Source organism: Monodelphis domestica, chromosome 2 (assembly GCF_027887165.1).
Source record: "Monodelphis domestica isolate mMonDom1 chromosome 2, mMonDom1.pri, whole genome shotgun sequence".
In the NCBI taxonomy this organism is placed as follows: Eukaryota; Metazoa; Chordata; class Mammalia; order Didelphimorphia; family Didelphidae; genus Monodelphis; species Monodelphis domestica.
Window position 1 is genome coordinate 9,883,896 of NC_077228.1, and position 17,788 is coordinate 9,901,683.

The following is a 17,788-nucleotide window of genomic DNA, read 5'->3' on the forward strand; positions in this document are numbered from 1 at the left end:
TGTGGCCCCACCGTCTCTCCCTTAGACTCAGTCGCTGCACAACGGTCATAACTAAGGCCAGGTGATCAGAACTTTTCCTCAAGGTCCAAAAGGTGCTGGTGGCACTTATGGCATTTTTTTAGATGGCAGAATCAACTTTGTTAGGACTGATCATTAAAATAGAAAGCTGAGCTCAGACTGGAAGGTGGCTTCTGCTCCCCTCTTCCCTTCCCTTTCAGTGATGACCGCAGTATTGATGCCCCAGTGTCTGTTGCCTGATTGTAGAGCCGAGTATCCCAGGGTCTTTGTCTCCTCTAAGTATGGCACGCTGGCCGTGGTCCTGTCTTTCCGTGTCTCTGTGTCTCTCAGTCTCTCTATGTTTTTGTCTCTGACTGTCTCTCTGTCTTTGTCTGTCCGTCTCTCTTTTTCTCTCTTCCTCCATGAAACCCTGTATCCCAAGAGCCTGTCTGTCCCTCCCTGAGATCTGGGGAATTCATTTTAAAAACTTAATGGGGGGGATCTATGTGGCTCAGTGAATAGAGCCAGGCCTGGGTTCAATTCTGGTCTCACACACTTCCTAGTTGTGTGACCCTGGGCAAGTCCCTTATACCCAAATGCCCCAGCTCTCACGGTTCTTCTGCTTGGAGCCAGGGCTTGGTTTTTATTCTAGGAGAGAAGGTGTTTGTTTTTATAAAAGACGGAACTTGAAGGCGCGTCTTCTGTGCAGCCTGACCTGCTCATTCCACTCCCAGGAGCCCCCCAAACTTCCCCCTGACCCTTCCTATCCCCAGGGACCAGCCAAATCTTAGTAACACCCAGAAGACTCTCTCGTGCACCTTCTCTGCCTTCCTCGTCCTTAAGGAGGAGCAGCCAAGATCTGCGTTAAAATGCCCCAGATGAAGGACTCATTTGGTCCCTGGATGGGAGAGGGGGCGGAAGGAGAAGCTGGGCTCCCGTCCCCACCACCACTGCCACACGTGCCTTCCTGGGCAAGTTGCCCTCTGGCTGGCCACCTCGGAAGCGACTGAGACGACAAATTGCAGTGTGTTCCTCGCCAGGCAAACTAAAGGATTAGAAGCGGCTTTTTCTGACCCACGCCAGGGGGAAGCGGTCAGGGCAGAATAGGGGTCTGAGACTCTGGGCAGGCAGCCCTCCCAGCCCTTCTCCCAGGCTCTGCTTCATCCCCGGGGCGAGGGGGGAGCCTTCAGCAGGCTCTGCTCTTTGACCCTCCAGACTGGACTCCCCTTGAAGCATGGCGCCCAGGCGACCTGGACCGTGGCTGCCTTGGGCAAGCGTGCTGCTTCTCCTCCCCCACACCCGCACAGCCTCTGCCCTGCCGCTCCAGGGACGAGCAGAAGAGAAGGGAAGATGTGCGTCAGCTAACTGGGAGGCCACTGAGCCGGCTCCCACCGCCATTTCTCTTCCCCGTCTCCCCCCCGCGTTTTGCCTCAGTATTCTCCATTGCTCCTCAGCTGTGTCTGACTCTTCGTGACGCCTTGGGGGCTGTCTTGGCAGAGATGCTGGAGTGCTCCGCCACCTCCTTCGCCGCTCATTTTACAGGTGAGGAAACTGAGGTAAACAAGGTGGAGGGACTTGCCCAGGGTCACACGGCTAGTGTCCGAGGCCAGATTGGAACTCACAAAGCGGAGTCTTTCTGACTCCAGCTCTAGCCTATCTACTTACTGGTTCCCAGCAAGGATGGACTTTATAATTCTGACTCATCTTAGTTACAGAGCCATCGGGGACCTCAGAGCCCACCTAGCCCAACTCTCCCTTTTCACATGGAGAAACGGAGTCTCGTGGAAGTTAAATGACTTGCCCAAAGTCTCAAAGGGAACAAGCACCTAAATCAGGATTTGAACCCAGGTCCCCTGACGGCAGAGCCTATGCCCTTGCCTTTGTATTATGCTGGGCAGCCCTAGAGTGCCAGAAGTCTCTTGTACCATTTTTCTTTCTTTTTAAAGACTTTATCAAGGCTTACTAATATTATAATAATACTTTCTGTCTTAGTGACAGTTCTAAGACAGAAGGACCAGGGTTAGGCAATGGGGGTTAGGTGACTTGCCCAGGGTCACACAGCTAGGAAGTGTCTGAGGCTAGATTTGAACCCAGGACCTCCCGACTCCAGCTCTGGTGCTCTCACCTCCTTGGGCCACTTTTGGTATTGCTCCCCTTTCAATCACCAGAACCAGATTGTCCACGTGGAGCAGCCAGATCTCAGCACGAGTTTTCAGAAGTCCCAGCATCTCTCCAGCCAGCCTTTCCCCTTCCCTGCTGCCGCAGGAGGCTGGGGGCGGGGCTCGCCGGTCCCCTCTGCTCCCTGCCAGGCTCCCCCGCGATCCAGTCCATCCAATTGCCGAAATGAGCAAGGAATGACAACTGCGTTCTTTGTGGTAAGATGGCGACCACCGACCTTGCCCACCGCTGGGCAGCCGGTTCTCCTCCGGGCGCCGCCGTCTCCCTCGGTTAGAGTCGGGCTTGCAGTCTGGAAGACAAGTTCAAATCCAGCTTCAGACTCTCCAAAGTGGGCTGACCCTGCCCGAGTCACGGAATCTCTGCCCGCCTCAGCTTTCTCCTCTGTAAAGTGGGATGAGAGCAGTTCTTGCCCCCCGGAGCCCTGGGAGGATCAAGGGAGATCATGATACCGGGCTTAGCCCGGGACACGGTAGATGGCGGCGGCCCGCTCTTCATGACTGCATTTGAGGTTTTCCGGGCAAGATTCTGCTGGTTTGCCATTGCCTTCTCCTGCTCATTTTCCAGTTGAGGGAATGGAGGTAAGCAGGGTCGAGTGACTTGCTCAGGGTCACACAGCTAATAAGTGAAAAACGAATCATTATTACAATATTATTAAGTCTAGATTCATCAATCAAACAACTAAGTGAGCCCTAATTTGTAGCATTTGTGGATTTCTGAGTTGAAATGCTCCTACTGGCAGCTAGGTGGCATAGAGAGAGTACCAGACCTGAAATCAGGAAATTTCTCTTCCTGAGTTGAAATGCAGCCCCAGACACTAGCGGTGTGACTCTGGGCGAGTCACTTAACCTTGCTTGCTGAAAAAAAAAGTTGTTGGGGCAGCTTGGTGACTCAGTGAATACAGATGGGGTGTCCTGGGTTCAAATGTAGCCTTATTTATTTCCTAGCTGTGTGACCCTGAGCAAGTGACTTAACCCTAATTATCTAACCCTTCCTGCTCTTCTGCCTTGGAAGGAAGGCAGAAAGAAAGAAAGAAAGAAAGTAAGACAGAGAGAAAGACAGAGAGACAGAGAGAAAGAAAGAGAGAAAGAAAGAAAGAAAGAAAGAAAGAAAGAAAGAAAGAAAGAAAGAAAGAAAGAAAGAAAGAAAGAAAGAAAGAAAGAAAGAAAGAAAGAAAGAAAGAAAGAAAGAAAGAAAGAAAGAAAGAAAGAGAGAAAGAAGAGAAAGAGAGAAAGAGAGAAGAGAAAGAAAGAAAGAAAGAGAAAGAGAGAAAGAAAGTAAGACAGAGAGAAAGAGAAAGAGAGAAAGAAAGTAAGACAGAGAGACAGAGAGAAAGAAAGAGAGAAAGAAAGAAAGAAAGAAAGAAAGAAAGAAAGAAAGAAAGAAAGAAAGAAAGAAAGAAAGAAAGAAAGAAAGAAAGAAAGAAGAGAAAGGAAGGAAGGAAGGAAGGAAGGAAGGAAGGAAGGAAGGAAGGAAGGAAGGAAGGAAGAAAGAAAGAAAGAAAGAAAGAAAGAAAGAAAGAAAGAAAGAAAGAAAGAAAGAAAGAAAGAAAGAAAGAAAGAAAGAAAGAAAGAAAGAAAGAAGAAAGAAAGAAAGGAAGGAAGGAAGGAAGGAAGGAAGGAAGGAAGGAAGGAAAGGAAGGAAGGAAGGAAGGAAGGAAGGAAGGAAGGAAGGAAGGAAGGAAGGAAGGAAGGAAGGAAGGAAGGAAGGAAGGAAGGAAGGAAGGAAGGAAGGGAGAAAGGGAGAAAGGGAGAAAGGGAGAAAGGGAGAAAGGGAGAAAGGAAGAAAGAAAGAAAACACTTTTACTGACAATTTAACAGTTCATCTTGAGAGCTGGATCAAATGGACTGGAGTCTATCTCTACCCCATTGACATTTTAAATCCCTGAAGGAATAAACCAGCCTTTCTCTGGCTCTAATGTGAAAGCATAGCTCTGAAATTTCAGCCCCACAGAGTCCTTAAGCCTACCAGGAGGGAACTTTCTGGATTTATTTGAGATCATTTGGGCACCAGCTCAAAACTTCTATTATTCTATGATTAGTCTATAATTGGCTTTCACTGTGGCCCATTTCTCCCCAGAGGATTAAAAGATTAAGTAAACAGGTTTCTAAAAAGCTTTTCAGACCCTCCATCACGTTGCTGATTTTCTGCCTTCTCTCCTTCACTAGAGAGCACATCAGAGATGGTAGACTTCATCTGGATGTCTTTGCTTGCAAGCTTTTTGGTTTACCTTGACAGATCCATGTTGCCTTTGCATTGCTGTGGTGTAGTAAAAGGGATCTTAACCCTTTCCATGTGTTGGACCCATTTGGCAATCAGGCAAAGCTTTCTTAAGAATCCTGTTTTAAAGTAACTGGAAGAAAGCAGACATTTCATTTAGAGATAAGTAAAAGTCAAAATGCAATTTTCCCCCATCCAAGTTCACAGCCCCACTGACATCTGTCCACAGTCTCTGGGGTCCCAGATAAAGAGGGGGGAATAGAGGTCTCGGGTAAATGAATCTCAGGTCCCTTCCCTCTTCCACCCTCATTTGTTTTATCTATAAGACCGAGATGCTGATGCTGTCATGACCCACCACTCTGTAATGGTGTGGAGAGAGATCTTTGTAAAGGACTGCCTAAGAGTGTTGTGTGAATCATAAGTTTGGGGTGTTTTAAGCCCCCCCTTTTCTTCCACTGAATCTGGGAATTAGCAATTTTCAGGGAAAGTAAAAATAATTTAGGAGTTGGTGGGTTGTTACTGGTAAAGCTCAGCGAATGCCCTAAGGATTCAATCGAAAGGAAAAATGGACCCAGGGGGCTATTTACTGCACCATCCAGCTGCCCAAAATTTATGACTATGGGCTGATAACCCATAAAAAGAAGCTTTAATAAAAAGGTGAGTAAGCAAAAAAAATACAGCTCAATCTAGTGTAAAGATTACTCAGCATCTATTTTTAGTTCTGATAGTAGCCTACCACTATGTATTAAAAAGTAAGGCAGCTCCATATTTTTTCACCACATTTTCCTGTGACTCGGGGGGCCACCTCCTGCAGGGCTGGAATAACTACCACCCAAGAGTGAGTTATTCTCTGTTCAGGATAATAGAAACAATTTCACTTTTGATCATTTTATTACAAGCTTGTCCAGAGAGCAGTCTTCCAATCCTTTGGAATTTACCTGATGTATAAACATGAACAGTTTACATATCTTGCACCTTTCTCATTATTTCTCCTGATCTTTATTTCCCAGAATTTCTTTACTGTCATCTACTGCCACTTTCACATTGTCGTCACTCAGCATGAAAGGTTGTCCATTTGAAGGGTCCAATCGAGTTCATTTATTTGCTTTTTTGAAAAATTGAGTTTCCCTCCCCCTTTATTCTCTGAAACAGGCTGGAAGCTAAGTTTCAATTATTTTCATCATTGATTGTTGCTTAGAATTAGTCTTAGAATGAATACTGTGTATTGGTTCTAAGACAGAAGAGTGGTAAGGGCTAGGCAATGGGGGTTGTGTCTTACCCAGGGTCACACAGCTAGGAAATGTATGGGGCCAAATTTGAACCCAGGACCTCCTACTCTTGGCTTGGCTCTCTATCCATTAGGGCACCTAGCTTACCTTTCTTAGTCATTTATTTAAATACCTATCTTTGTCAATGCAAGTACAAATAAAATTAGTATTAACAATAGAAAACAAATATGTCCACCCAAGATTTTATTAGCTTTATAGACGATTTCTTCCTTTCTTTTTTTAACCCCTCACCTTTCATCTTGGAATTAATACTGTGTTTTGTTTCCAAGGCAGAAGAGTGGTCAGGGCTAGGCAATGGGGGTGAAGTGACTTGCCCAGGGTCACACAGCTGGGAAGTATCTGAATCTAGATTTGAACGCAGGACCTCCTGCCTCTAGGCCTGGCTCTCCATCCACTGAGATACCCAGCTGCCCCCTATAGATTTCTTGAGTGTAGTCCAAACAGAAGAATTTTCTGTTTAATGACAAGAGCTCCAAATATTACTACTGTCAGGTATCAAGACTTGGAAAACTACAAAGCATCCTCAGTAGTAGTAGCAGTCTCTCGGTAACCGAGGATGACTATTGTCTTTGAGCGTTTTTGTGCACAAAGACACTTGTGTGTGAAGGAGATTTAAGTGGAAAAGCTGATGCACAGAGACAGTCCCACTCTCTCGGTGTGGGAAGCCGGGATCCAGTGGCACGAAAAGTCGTTACACCTGGAGACTTCCTCAGCTGCATTGGATGGCCGTGTTGTCTTTTGTGCTCCATCACGCCCTGAGCACTCCACAGTGCCTTGCTGCGTCGCCCTCTCAGCCGTTGAACCTTCTTGTTGGTTTCTTCTGTCTGTTCCGCCGAAGCAGTCTTCACATGCTGGGTGAGCAAAGCCCTAGTTCACCAGGGGTCCACAAAATCCATAATCATTCAAATGGAGTCTACATAGTTTCATGTAAAAAAGCAAAGTGGACTTTTAAACATTTGTTTTTGGGGCAGCTAGCAGGCTCAGTGGATGGAGAGCCAGCCCTAGAGACAGGAGGTCCTGGGTTCAAAACTGGCCTCAGACACTTCCTAGTTGGGTGACCTGGGCAAGACACAACCCCCATTGCCTAGCCCCCACCTCTCTTCTGCCTTAGAGCCAATATACAGTATTGATTCCAAGATAAAAAGTAAGGGTTTGGTTTCGTTTTAAAATATTTTCCAGTGTAATATCTTGTTTTTTTAAAAATATGTTATATATATTAATAAATATATTCATATGTAAATATGCATATTAAAGAAATATATTTTATTGATGTTTCATCTTTACATTACATTTTACATTTGCACACCTCCTCCCCAGCGAAGCTGAGCTCACGCTTCCCTCACTGTCTCATATCACCGTCCTTTCTGTGCCAAAAAGGGCTTTTCTTTCCCAGATCTGCAACTTATATCCCCTGTCATGTTACTTTTCTGGGTCCCTCTGATGGGCTGGACTTGACCTCAGTTTGGGTCAGAGGCCCGTTTTCCAGATGCCAAGAGTCACATGGATAAGAGGCTAGAATCTTCCGAGAGCCAGGGAGCCAGGAGTCTTCTAGCATCCTCCCCAAGTGCACATACATCCTCCCCACTCAGAGAAGTCTCAGGGCTTGTTCTTAACTCAATCAAAGGAAGGGATTGAATTGCAACTCTAAAATAAATAGTTCAGACCAGTAAATTCTAACATAAGTCATCTATTTTCTCATTTCTCCACCTCATTTATAGACCACAATTCAGTCAGTCATTCTTCAATTATTGAACTTTTTTTAGTTTCCAGTTTTTTGTTATCACAAAAAAGTGTGGCTAGAAATCATTTTGTACCCAAAGGACTTTTTGCTCTTTCTTTGATCCCTTCTGGATTTAGGTCTAGTAGTGGCAGAGCTAGGTCAAAGAGTACACATTATTTAACAACATTTTGTGTATAATTACAAATTGCTTTCCAGAATGGTTGTAACCATTCGCAGCTCTATCAACAGCTATCAATGGGCCTGTCTTCCCATAACCTCTCCAATATTTGTCATTTTCCATTTTTGTCATCTTTGCCAATACAAGGGGCATAAAGTGGAATCTTGAAATTACTTTAGTTTGAGTTTCTCTGATTTGTAGTCATTAAGAAGTGATTTTTCTAAGTATCCACTATAATTAACTTATTTAAATTATATTAACATATATTATGATAGATATATAATAGTTATATTATATATGTGTGTATATATAATGGGCAATATAATAGCTCTTAAAATCCACATGGTTCCTTCCTTTTTAGTATTAGGAAGCTTATTTGAGGCTAAAAGTTATTCATTCAGTTGCCATTGCTCTGAGCCCCCAGGTAGGACAATTCCTAACATTTAGACAAAAGATGGCTCTGTGACCAACTTTACATTTCTATATTTCTTGTTTAGCTTGCAAGGCCCCTTTGAGTCTGAGGCAAAATTCAATTTAGTGAAAGCCATTTGGGTAATGAAAGAGTAGATTACCATATAGTTTCTGTGGACAGAAAGGCATGGGGAAGGAAAGTTGACCGAAGAGTCAGTTTTTTCTTAGGACGTTCCTTAGACTGGGTTTTCTGCTCTAAGATGTGTATTAAAGCCAGTGATCCTCCTCATTATGTCTCTTCTCTGCCACAGTTATTCCTTTGCTCCTCAGGGGTCTGCTATAATATCACACTTCTCCAGCCTTTCGAACAATCCCTAATTCACTCTCTTAATAATTTATAGGGGCAGAGTCCAGTTTTCTCAACCTATTCAAATATAATTCTCAGAGGGGTTACGCCAGTGGGGATGAAGCCCAAGGCCTGCAATCTGACTTGATTGATGGACTGTTTCATGATTTCCTTTTAATGGAACAGAGTTGAGTAAATCAATCACAACACACTTCCTCCATTTATGGCAGGCAGAAAGACAGGTGCTCATCAGTATGTACAGAGATCCCTCTGATTATGGACTACATGTCCCAGAATTCCAATTCCATAAATTCTATTGCTCCTCAGGAGAAATTCTCCCATCGTTATTTCCCTGGAGACCATGTTACCATGGTTCCCAGTGATTGCATCAGAAGAAGAAAGCTGGAGGAAGTAGAAATATGGCTACCAGTTAAGCCAAGGCAATCCAGCTAAAGAGCTTAGGGAGTGCAAACCTGAAGAGTGTGGGTAGATGAAGGGCTAGAGATCGGGCTTGGAACATCAGCAGGGAAGCCTTGAGTAGCTGAGATTGAGGGTGTCTGTACTCCATGCTCACAGCCCTTGCTCTCCTACAACGATGAATTTGGGAGGAACTTTTCCCAAGATATGCTTGAGAAAAAGGAGAAATGAAACTACCCTCCATCAAAAAATGTATGTGAGATTGTTTTTATGTCATTTTGCTTTCTCTCCTGAGTAAATTTGCTTAGTCGGTGCTGCCTTTTAACAAGAATGCTATTGGTCTAGGGAGCAGCCGAATATCTGGACCCAACATGCTAGTTTTGGGCAAGATAAATTATTATTATTTTTTAAACCCTCACCTTCTGTCTTGGAATCAATACCATGTATTGGTTCCAAGGCAGAAGAGTGGTAAGGGTTAGGCAATGGGGGTTAAGTGACTTGCCCAGGGTCACACAGCTGGGAAGTGTCTGAGGCCAAATTTGAACCTAGGACCTCCCGTCTCTAGGTCTGGCTCTCCATCCACTGAGCTACCCAGCTTCCTCCTAAATTATTCTTTTAAAAAATTGCCATCACTTGGGTTCTACTCCATGAAATTCCAGAGAGAAGGGCAACTCAGGTGATAAGTATTTATGCTTTGGGAAGATGCTACAGAAGGACAATGGGTTGGGCTCAGAACTGAATACATGTAGGTTAAAAAAATGAACCTAGAGGAGATATAACCAGATAGTAGCTCATCTGAAAGTAATCTGGAAGGCTTAGCGGACTGAGAATTCAGTGTTTAAATAGTGAGACATGGTAGCCAAGAAAGCAGATGCATTGTTAGGCTGTACTGAGAGGCACTCTCATCGGTATTCAGAGCTATTCAAAAATTCTAGGACATGGTTCCACTGGACTCTGACTTGGTCTATAGGAAGGATATTGATGAATTGGAGAAAACCCAAAGAATGGCCAACACGGATGTCAAAGAGCCTCAGGTTCAAGGCATGTCTTCGAAGGTGGGTTGAAGGAATGAAGGCTATTCAATCTGAAAAGAGGACACTTAGAGTGGAAGGTCATCATCTTTAGCGTTTGTCATATAGAAGAGAACCAAGCTTTTTTTGCTTTGCTCCACAGTAGGAAGAGGAGAAAGGGCAGAAGTCTCAGAGAGGCAGTTTTAGACTCAAATAAAAGAAAAGCTTCATAATAATTAGTTCACCAGAAGTGGAATGGACTGACTCAAGAGGGAATGAGCTCCCCTTCCAAGGAGATCTTGGGCAAAAACCAGACAAGCAGTTAGTGAGTACACTAGAGAGACAATTCTGATGCAGGTACAGGCTATTCCAGATGGCCCCTGAAGTCCCTGCTGGGGCTCAGATTCTTTGATTCTGTGACTTGGGGGAGAGGTCTTGTTTGAGCAGCACTTCGAGAGATCTCAAGTTCTAGACTGTCTTTTTGCTCTTTTTGTATCTTTAACATTTAGCCCAGTGCCCAATACAGAGTAAATGCTTCTGGATTGATTGATTATGGTTCTCACAGAAGCGCCACCCTTGGTCATCAAAGGCTACCAATAATGTTATATGTGTGGGAACCATGATCTCAGAGGAAGCAAAATGGCTTGGCTTAAACTGAGTGGCATGTGCCTGGCTAAAGAAGGGAGCTGGTCACTAGTAAGAGGGAGAACAGCAGATAGTCAGCCAGAGTGTTGCACTGGTGCCTCCCCAAAGAAACAAAACAAAGGAAAGTCTCCAAGTTCCTGGGTATATCCTGCATAGGTCCTTTATGGAGCAGTGAGGACAGAAGCCACACGAGTTAAAAAGGCATAGACAGGTTCCTGTCTGGAGACCTATCAGATCACAGAACAATCAAAGTATCAGAAAGTAATAAACATATATGTGTATGTACACACACATATATGTATAAACACACATACATATGGACACACATATCTGGCAAAACGATCTGAGCAAGAGAAATTATTATAAAAATATCCCCATTGTTGGAATTCTACTCCAAGTAATTGTGGAGATAAGGACAACCTATTCATACATTTATAAGATTATAAATATACTTTTGACAGGTCCTACAGAAGGACGGTGGGTATGCAAGCACACACACACACATACATATGAGAGGAAAGAATGAACATTTATAACTATTTTGATACTGAATGAAACTTTTAAATTTCATTTGAGAATTGATTCTAGATTACAATATTTTGTTTTATATGTTGCTTAACAATAATTATTATTTTTTATCCTCATTTTGAATTAAATTTGAAGATTTTTTTTTTATGTACCAATGACCAAACCCAACTCCAGAAGCTTCATGATGAGGGGTGCATTCCACCTCTTGGAGGAGAGCTGGTGGACGTACATTTCTGGACACAGTCAATGCGTGGATTTCCTTTGCTTGACTAGATGTATTTGTTACAAGGACAGGGGGAAAGGGAGTGAGTTATGAGAGGAGGGAGAGGAAGTGATAGTGATGCCAAAGAAAAGAAACAAGCATCACTGAGACATTTGCTATTTCTTCTTATCTCATGGAGTCACTCACTAGCTTCTGTTGGTCCATTCCAATTTTCAGAGGGTTTGTTTCTTGGACAAAGTTTTCTTATACCAGATTGTTGCTTTGCTTTCCATTTCTTTGCTTCATAGCTCTCACTTCTTTTTGATTTTTCTTCATACATTCGCATACCATTGATACATTTTTAAATTATTTTAAAAAAAACTCTTTATTCATATCTTCTGAGAATTTGAGATGAATTTGGGCCCAAGCTGTGTTTTTCTTTAAGGTTTTAATTGGAGAAGTTTGGGAATCATTCTCTTCTTCTGGGATTGCATCTTGAGTGTCCTTGTCACCATGGTAGTTTTTTATGGTGGGATTCTTTTTTGTGTTTGCTTTTTTGTGTTTCTAGCCCACTTTCTGACTTTGGACTTAATTTTAGGGTTGGATCTGTTGCTTATTTGGGTTAGTGTGCTGTGGTATTCTAGAATCTCAGAGGCACACTAGAGATCTGGAAGCTTTCAGTGTTCCCAAAGTGGTCCAATTGGGGTCATGAAGAGGTAAAAATGCCTAAACAATGGATCTCCTCAGCTCCCCTATATTTATTTTCCTCCATGCTGATGATTCTCAAAAATACTTATCCAAACATAACCTCCTTGCTAACTTCCTGCTATGGCCATTACCCTTATCTTCCTCCTCCTATTGGACAACACTAACTCATTGTTCCATAAACTCAAAATATCCCAAACTGACCTTATCTTTCCTCCCAAGCCTTTCCCTCTTCCAAACTTCACTATTAGTCTCCAAGGTACCACCATCTTCCTAGTTGCTCAAGATTGAAATCGGGTGTTATCCTTGATGCCTCACTTTCTCTCACCCCAAAACCCAGATCTAATGTGTTGCCAAGAGCTGCAGCTTTTGCCTTTTTAATCTCTCTCTGAAAGATCCCCTTTTCTTCTCTTACACTGCCACCACCCTGGTCTAAGCCCTTATAACTTTTGACCTGGACTGTAATAATAGCCTGCTGATGGGTCTACCTCAAGTCTCTTTCCAGTCCAGTCCATCCTCTACTCAGTTTCCAAATTGAGCTTCTTAAAGTATAGTTCTGACTACATCAATCCCTTACTCAATGAACTTCAATGGCTCCCTATTTCCTCCAGGGTCAGACATGGAATCTTCTGTTTAGTATTCAAAGGACTCCATAATCTTCCCTTTCCTACCTTTTTAGTCTTCTTACATAATCGTTTTACATTGCCCTCATCATTAACTTCATCCATGAAGATAAACAGTGGCCCCCTGGTTCCCTTGAGCAAGACAATCCATCTCCCAATTCTGGGAATTTTCACCAGCTGTCCCCATGCCTGCAAGGCTCTTCCTTCTGGTTTCCCTCGAGCTAAGATCTCATCTTCTGCAAGAACTCTTTCCAGCTCCCTCTTAACACTAGTGCTTCCCCACCACTGGTTTGCTCCACTTTATTCGGACTCTATCTTGGTTAAACAGAGTTATTTGCATTTTATCTTCCTCCATCAGACAGAGAGTTCCTTGAGGGCAGGGACTGTCTTTTGCCTCTTGTGTTCCCAGAATGTGGCTCAATGCCTGGTACCCTGTAGGTACTTAATAAGTGCATATTGACTAACAATAGGACACATTTATGGAGTTCTTTAAGACCAACAAAGCTCTCTCTTCACACTGACACATACTGAATGTGCTCTTGGTCAAGTTATTTAACCTCTAAGTGCTAGATAAATCTTTAGGTCTCTAAGTAGCAGAAAACACACCTGCCTCTATTGACAAATCAGCTCTTCACTAAGAGTGCCCTATGCTAATTGGGTGACAGGTATTTAAAATGTATATATCTGGGGTAGGGCAGCTGGGTGGCTCAGTATATTGAGAGCCAGGCTTAGAGACTACGAGGTCTTGGGTTCAAATATGGTCTCAGGCACTTCCTAGTTGTGTGACCCTGGGAAAGTCACTTAACCCCCATCATCTAGCCCTTCCCACTCTTCTGCCTCAGAAATAATACATAGGACTGATTCTAAGATGGTAGGTAAAGGTTTGTTTTTTTTTTCAATGTGTATGTGTCCAATCATCCTTAATAATCTTACTGTTTTTCACATCTAACATTTCCTTCTTCTGATTATGTGCCTTTTCATTGGTCCTCTGGAAGTGACAGATCCAAGGACCCTACTTTCCTGTGATGATCATCTCCCATTTTTCATATTATATATATTTCATTTATTTATGTAGCTCAGAGTTTGCACAGAGTTGTTTTTGTATTGTCTCCCCCATTAAACTGAGAGCTCCATGACTGCTGGATCATTGTTTTTGCTTTTCTATCTATCCCCAAAGCTTGTCACAGTCATAGGCATAGAGAAAATGCTGTTGGCTGCTAAGAGGCACACAATGACATCTATCAAGGGGATTATGGTGGATGGCAACCCAAATCAGGACCTGCTGGGATCAAGGCAAACCTCTCAATTTCTAGCCCCTAGAAATGATGAAAGGGAAGAAAAGGGAAAAGCCAGAGGGAAAGAGCCCCTCCTTAGCTCGGCTCCAATCAGAACAGACCCAGTTCAGTAAACCAGGCAAAAAGAGAGCCCAGATTTCTTCTGGGCCAGCAGAAAGCGGGAGGGGAAGACAGGAACAGAGCCCTGAGGTTCCTGGTTCTTCTATGGTCCCTTGGACAAAGAAGAAAGGCTCTATCTTCTGCTGTCCTCCTTCCATAGTCATCAAGTGAAAGAAGGACGGAGAGGAAAGGCCAAGAGTCCAAACTCCAGAAGACCTACCTCCTTCCTAGGTCCCAGGCTCAGCCAGATGTCCTTGCTTACCTCTGGGGCAGAGAGATGGTACCTGTATATGTTGGAAAGTCTTGACAGGAGAAGTTAGTTTGAAAGGGAATCAGAACCTTCCACATGAACAGAGATCCCCATCTTTCCTCTGGGTATGGAATGAATCCTGCTCCCACAGCTGTGACTAATTAAACATTTGGAACTACTGCTAGACACAAAGGGCTGGGGAATGACACTTATTCATCCCTTCCTAAAGGGAATTCTCTGGAACTCTGCCCACTATTCCTAGAGGAGTCCTCTTCTGCTGCATGGGTAAAGGGGAGACCATGAGGTTCTCTTTTCTCACATTCATAACCTGGAAATCTTCTGTATGGAGATAATCATCGAGCTCATGGGAGCGGAAAACTATGATAGACAGACCTTTGGGGTCACCCATGGTAAATGGGCATGAAATGGATGAAGTTCAGTGAAAGAGACTGAGAAAGAGATTTTTTTTTAAAAAGAGGTTCTCCCCCAAAAGCTCAAAGCTGAGGAGGGAACATTTAGAAGGGAATCAGTATTGCCAAGTGCTTCAGAGAGGGCAAGAAGAATGATGGGAAAGGTCACTAGACGTGGCAATGAAGAGATCATGGGGAACTTTGCAGGGCAGTTTCAGCTAAATGATGAGGTCAGAAGCCAGATTGCTGGAGGTTTAGAAGGGGATGCCATTAGGAAGCTTGAGGCAAGACAAGAAAGTTTGAAGTAGCTTCTATGGACAATGGGAGGGTAAATCAATGAGGGAGGAGGAGAGTGAGTGCCTTGCTGCTGGGACAGTCCAGCTGAAGTTAGGTGACAAATTTGTAGAGGATCCAATCTATAGTTTTGTGATTTCCTTCAGTTCCATTCATCAGCAAGTGATTGGTGGAGTAATCCAGGTTGATATATTTGGCAATGTATGATCAGTGAGAGGAGCAGAAAATGAGGGATTCAAGAGTATAAAATAGTCTAGAACTGAACTAGTTCTCCAGGAGTTGAGATAGGGGAGAAGAGTGTGAGTAATGACCTGGGAAAGAACTGAGGAGTGGAGGGAATGGATGTCCTAGGGAGGATGAAGAACAGGAAGTCAGATTGTGAAGCAGAGGGAGGAGTGGAATGACAACAGATTGTATGCAGATAAAGAGACTTTCAGAATTCATGCAAGTGAAAGCATTTGTGGGCCATGGCAAGATCAAGGTTATGGTTGTCTTTAAATGAAGCTGATATGGGATGGAGAAATACCTTGTCATGAGGAACTGATGAAGTTAAGCAAGGAGAAGGCAAGAATGTTTAGGGAAGTATCAGATCTATGATGAAGTCCCCTAGTATGGCAAATGGAGTTCAAGAAGGGATAATTGCTATGACCCGGCACTGAAGTCAAGCAGGAAAGATGGAGAGTGTCCTAGTGGTTGCTATTAGACTGGGATTGAGTGAACCATAAAGGAAGAGAGGTTACTGGACAAGAGGCAGAAGGAGAGGCTGGAAGTGTCCATAGGGAGCACAGAGTGTTTCAGCACCTCCAGCCCAGCCATTGAAGAGGGAGAATGACTGAAAATAGACCTAGTGCTGGAAAGGGTGGTCAAGGAGACTCCGCTTATCAGGGGAAAGCCAGGTCTCAGTGAAAGGAGTGGGAAAAGAAAAAAAAATTAAGGTTAAATCAACTTATTATCTACAGAGCATATATTCTGGAGATCACAGCAGAAGAGGTGGGAAGCTTTAGACATTGGGGGGCTGTGTGTTCAAGGGGGGAGTGTGGAAAGGAAACCCCTGTCCCTCTTCAATCCTCTACAATTCCTTTAAATATTACAGGAGGCAAATAAGGGAGCAGTGGGGGAATGGAGAATGGGATTTCCATGAAGACAGCCAGAGGTTCAAGATCCCTGAAATGGGGAGCATATGACTGAGAGGTAAGGAGTTTATTATCTTGAATGAGTTTATTTTAGGAGATTTCTTAGCATCTCTAGGCATTCATCCTCAAGGTTGTTGTCTCTCCATTTGTGACAGCTAAGGGAAGGATACCAAGAGGAGTTGCATAGCTGTTGGAAAGTGTTTCTCTCTTTCCTGCAGGCAGGCCAGGCCAGGAGATATGAGGAGGTAGGAAGGAATGACTTCTCTATGATCTATGTGGGCAGGAAGAGACCCTTACAAGTAGGGCAGTTAGGATTTGGGACCAGATCATTTATATGTATGTTGAGATCCTGTATGGAATCAGGGTGGAAAGATTGAGTTCACGGAGAAAGTAAAGAGAATATCCTGGACATCAAATAGGTAATTGTCCCCAACATCTGGATCCTAAGAACCTCACAGGATCAGAGTTCCATATGAGAGTCTTTCAATATGAGGGTCCTTCTACCATATGAGAGTCATTTAAAAAGACTTGGGAGTATTTAAACTAAAAAACAAGGATTTAGAAGGCATATCATCCCAGTCTTCAAGTATTTGGAGGACCTTTGTGAAAGAGAGTTTAGCTTGGGGGCAGCTAGGTGACTCAATAGATAAAGTGCAGGCCTAGAGACAGGAGGTCCTGGGTTCAGATCTTACTTTAGACACTTCCCACCTGTGTGGCCCTGGACAAGTCACTTAACCCCCATTGTCTAGCTCTTACAGCTCTTCTGCCTTGGAACCAATACTTAGAACTGAGTCTAATGATGAAGGCTGGCAATGGGCAATGAAAGGCAGTAATAAGAACAAGACCCTCTTACTCTGAAATCTTGCATTTCTCACCAATTAGCCCTGGTTAAACATCAACTGCAAAACTTGTAGTTTCAGCATTAGTCAAGCATGAATTGCAGATTGATCAGTTATCCATCACATAACATCAATCACCTGCCCTGGATTTGTAATGTTCTACACTGGTCACCAGCTTTGTGCCTAGTGTGTTTTTATCAATTACTCATATTGTTCTCTATTTACTTTAGTTCTGAACCGTTAGACACAATTCATTACCTGGAGTGGTCCATCCTCCAATGTAGCGCACCCCCCACTGCATGTTCACATTCCAGAAGGGTAGTGAGACCTCTCCCACTCTGACAAATGATGACAAGGTGGACAAAGGGGGAAACCTGGGACATGCACTCTGGGGCCTCTGGCATCCCAGAAGGAGCCCCTGGACCTGTGCATGCTCCTTATTCCTTGTAAATATCAAACCCCAAACCACACCTCCACCTCAATTTGGCCATGCCCATTCTCCAGGGGTTTCAGCTATAATGAGAAAAGGTGGCTATTTCTCTAGAAGCCCCCAGACCCTCAATTAGCACAGAAATCCAGATCCACACTTGGGGCTGCTACTCCTTTACCTATTGGGCTATTCCATCAGCCCAGGGCTATGGAGCTGCTATTCCACACTTGGAGTTGCTACTCCACACCTGGAGAGCCGCTATTCTACCAACTGGCTCCTGGGCTAATCCATCAGCCCTAGGGCTACCTGATTAGCCTCAAGACCATTTCACCAGCTATTAGGCTGTTATACCACCTTAAATCTCTTCTTCAAATAAGATTCTTTTTTTACTTCTGGATTGAACTAAGTTTGGGTCTCCCATTCTTGGGAGTGAGACCCTGCTACAAATTTGGGTGTATATCTCCCACAACACTAAGACATAAGGTAAAAGTTAAAGAAAGGGAGAGACAGAGACAGAGACAAAGATTAGCTCGATTCTGCTTAGACAAATAGAAGCTTGATTCCTGGAAAAG

General features: G+C 43.8%; 1 protein-coding gene across 5 annotated transcripts in view; it reads left to right on the forward strand.

Annotated features, from left to right (window-relative positions):
* Nucleotides 1–8,708: 8,708 nt before the first annotated feature.
* Nucleotides 8,709–17,788, forward strand: part of C2H1orf141 (chromosome 2 C1orf141 homolog) — a 65,029-nt gene continuing 55,949 nt past the window's right edge. For 3 of the 5 annotated variants that reach the window (XM_056814973.1, XM_056814980.1, XM_056814982.1), the window contains exons 1-2: nucleotides 8,709–9,005; nucleotides 15,908–16,005. The gene's annotated coding sequence lies outside the window, so the exon portion shown is untranslated. The remainder of the gene's footprint in view (nucleotides 9,006–15,907; nucleotides 16,006–17,788) is intronic. The other 2 variants (XM_007480419.3, XM_056814974.1) reach the window with 2 other exon arrangements.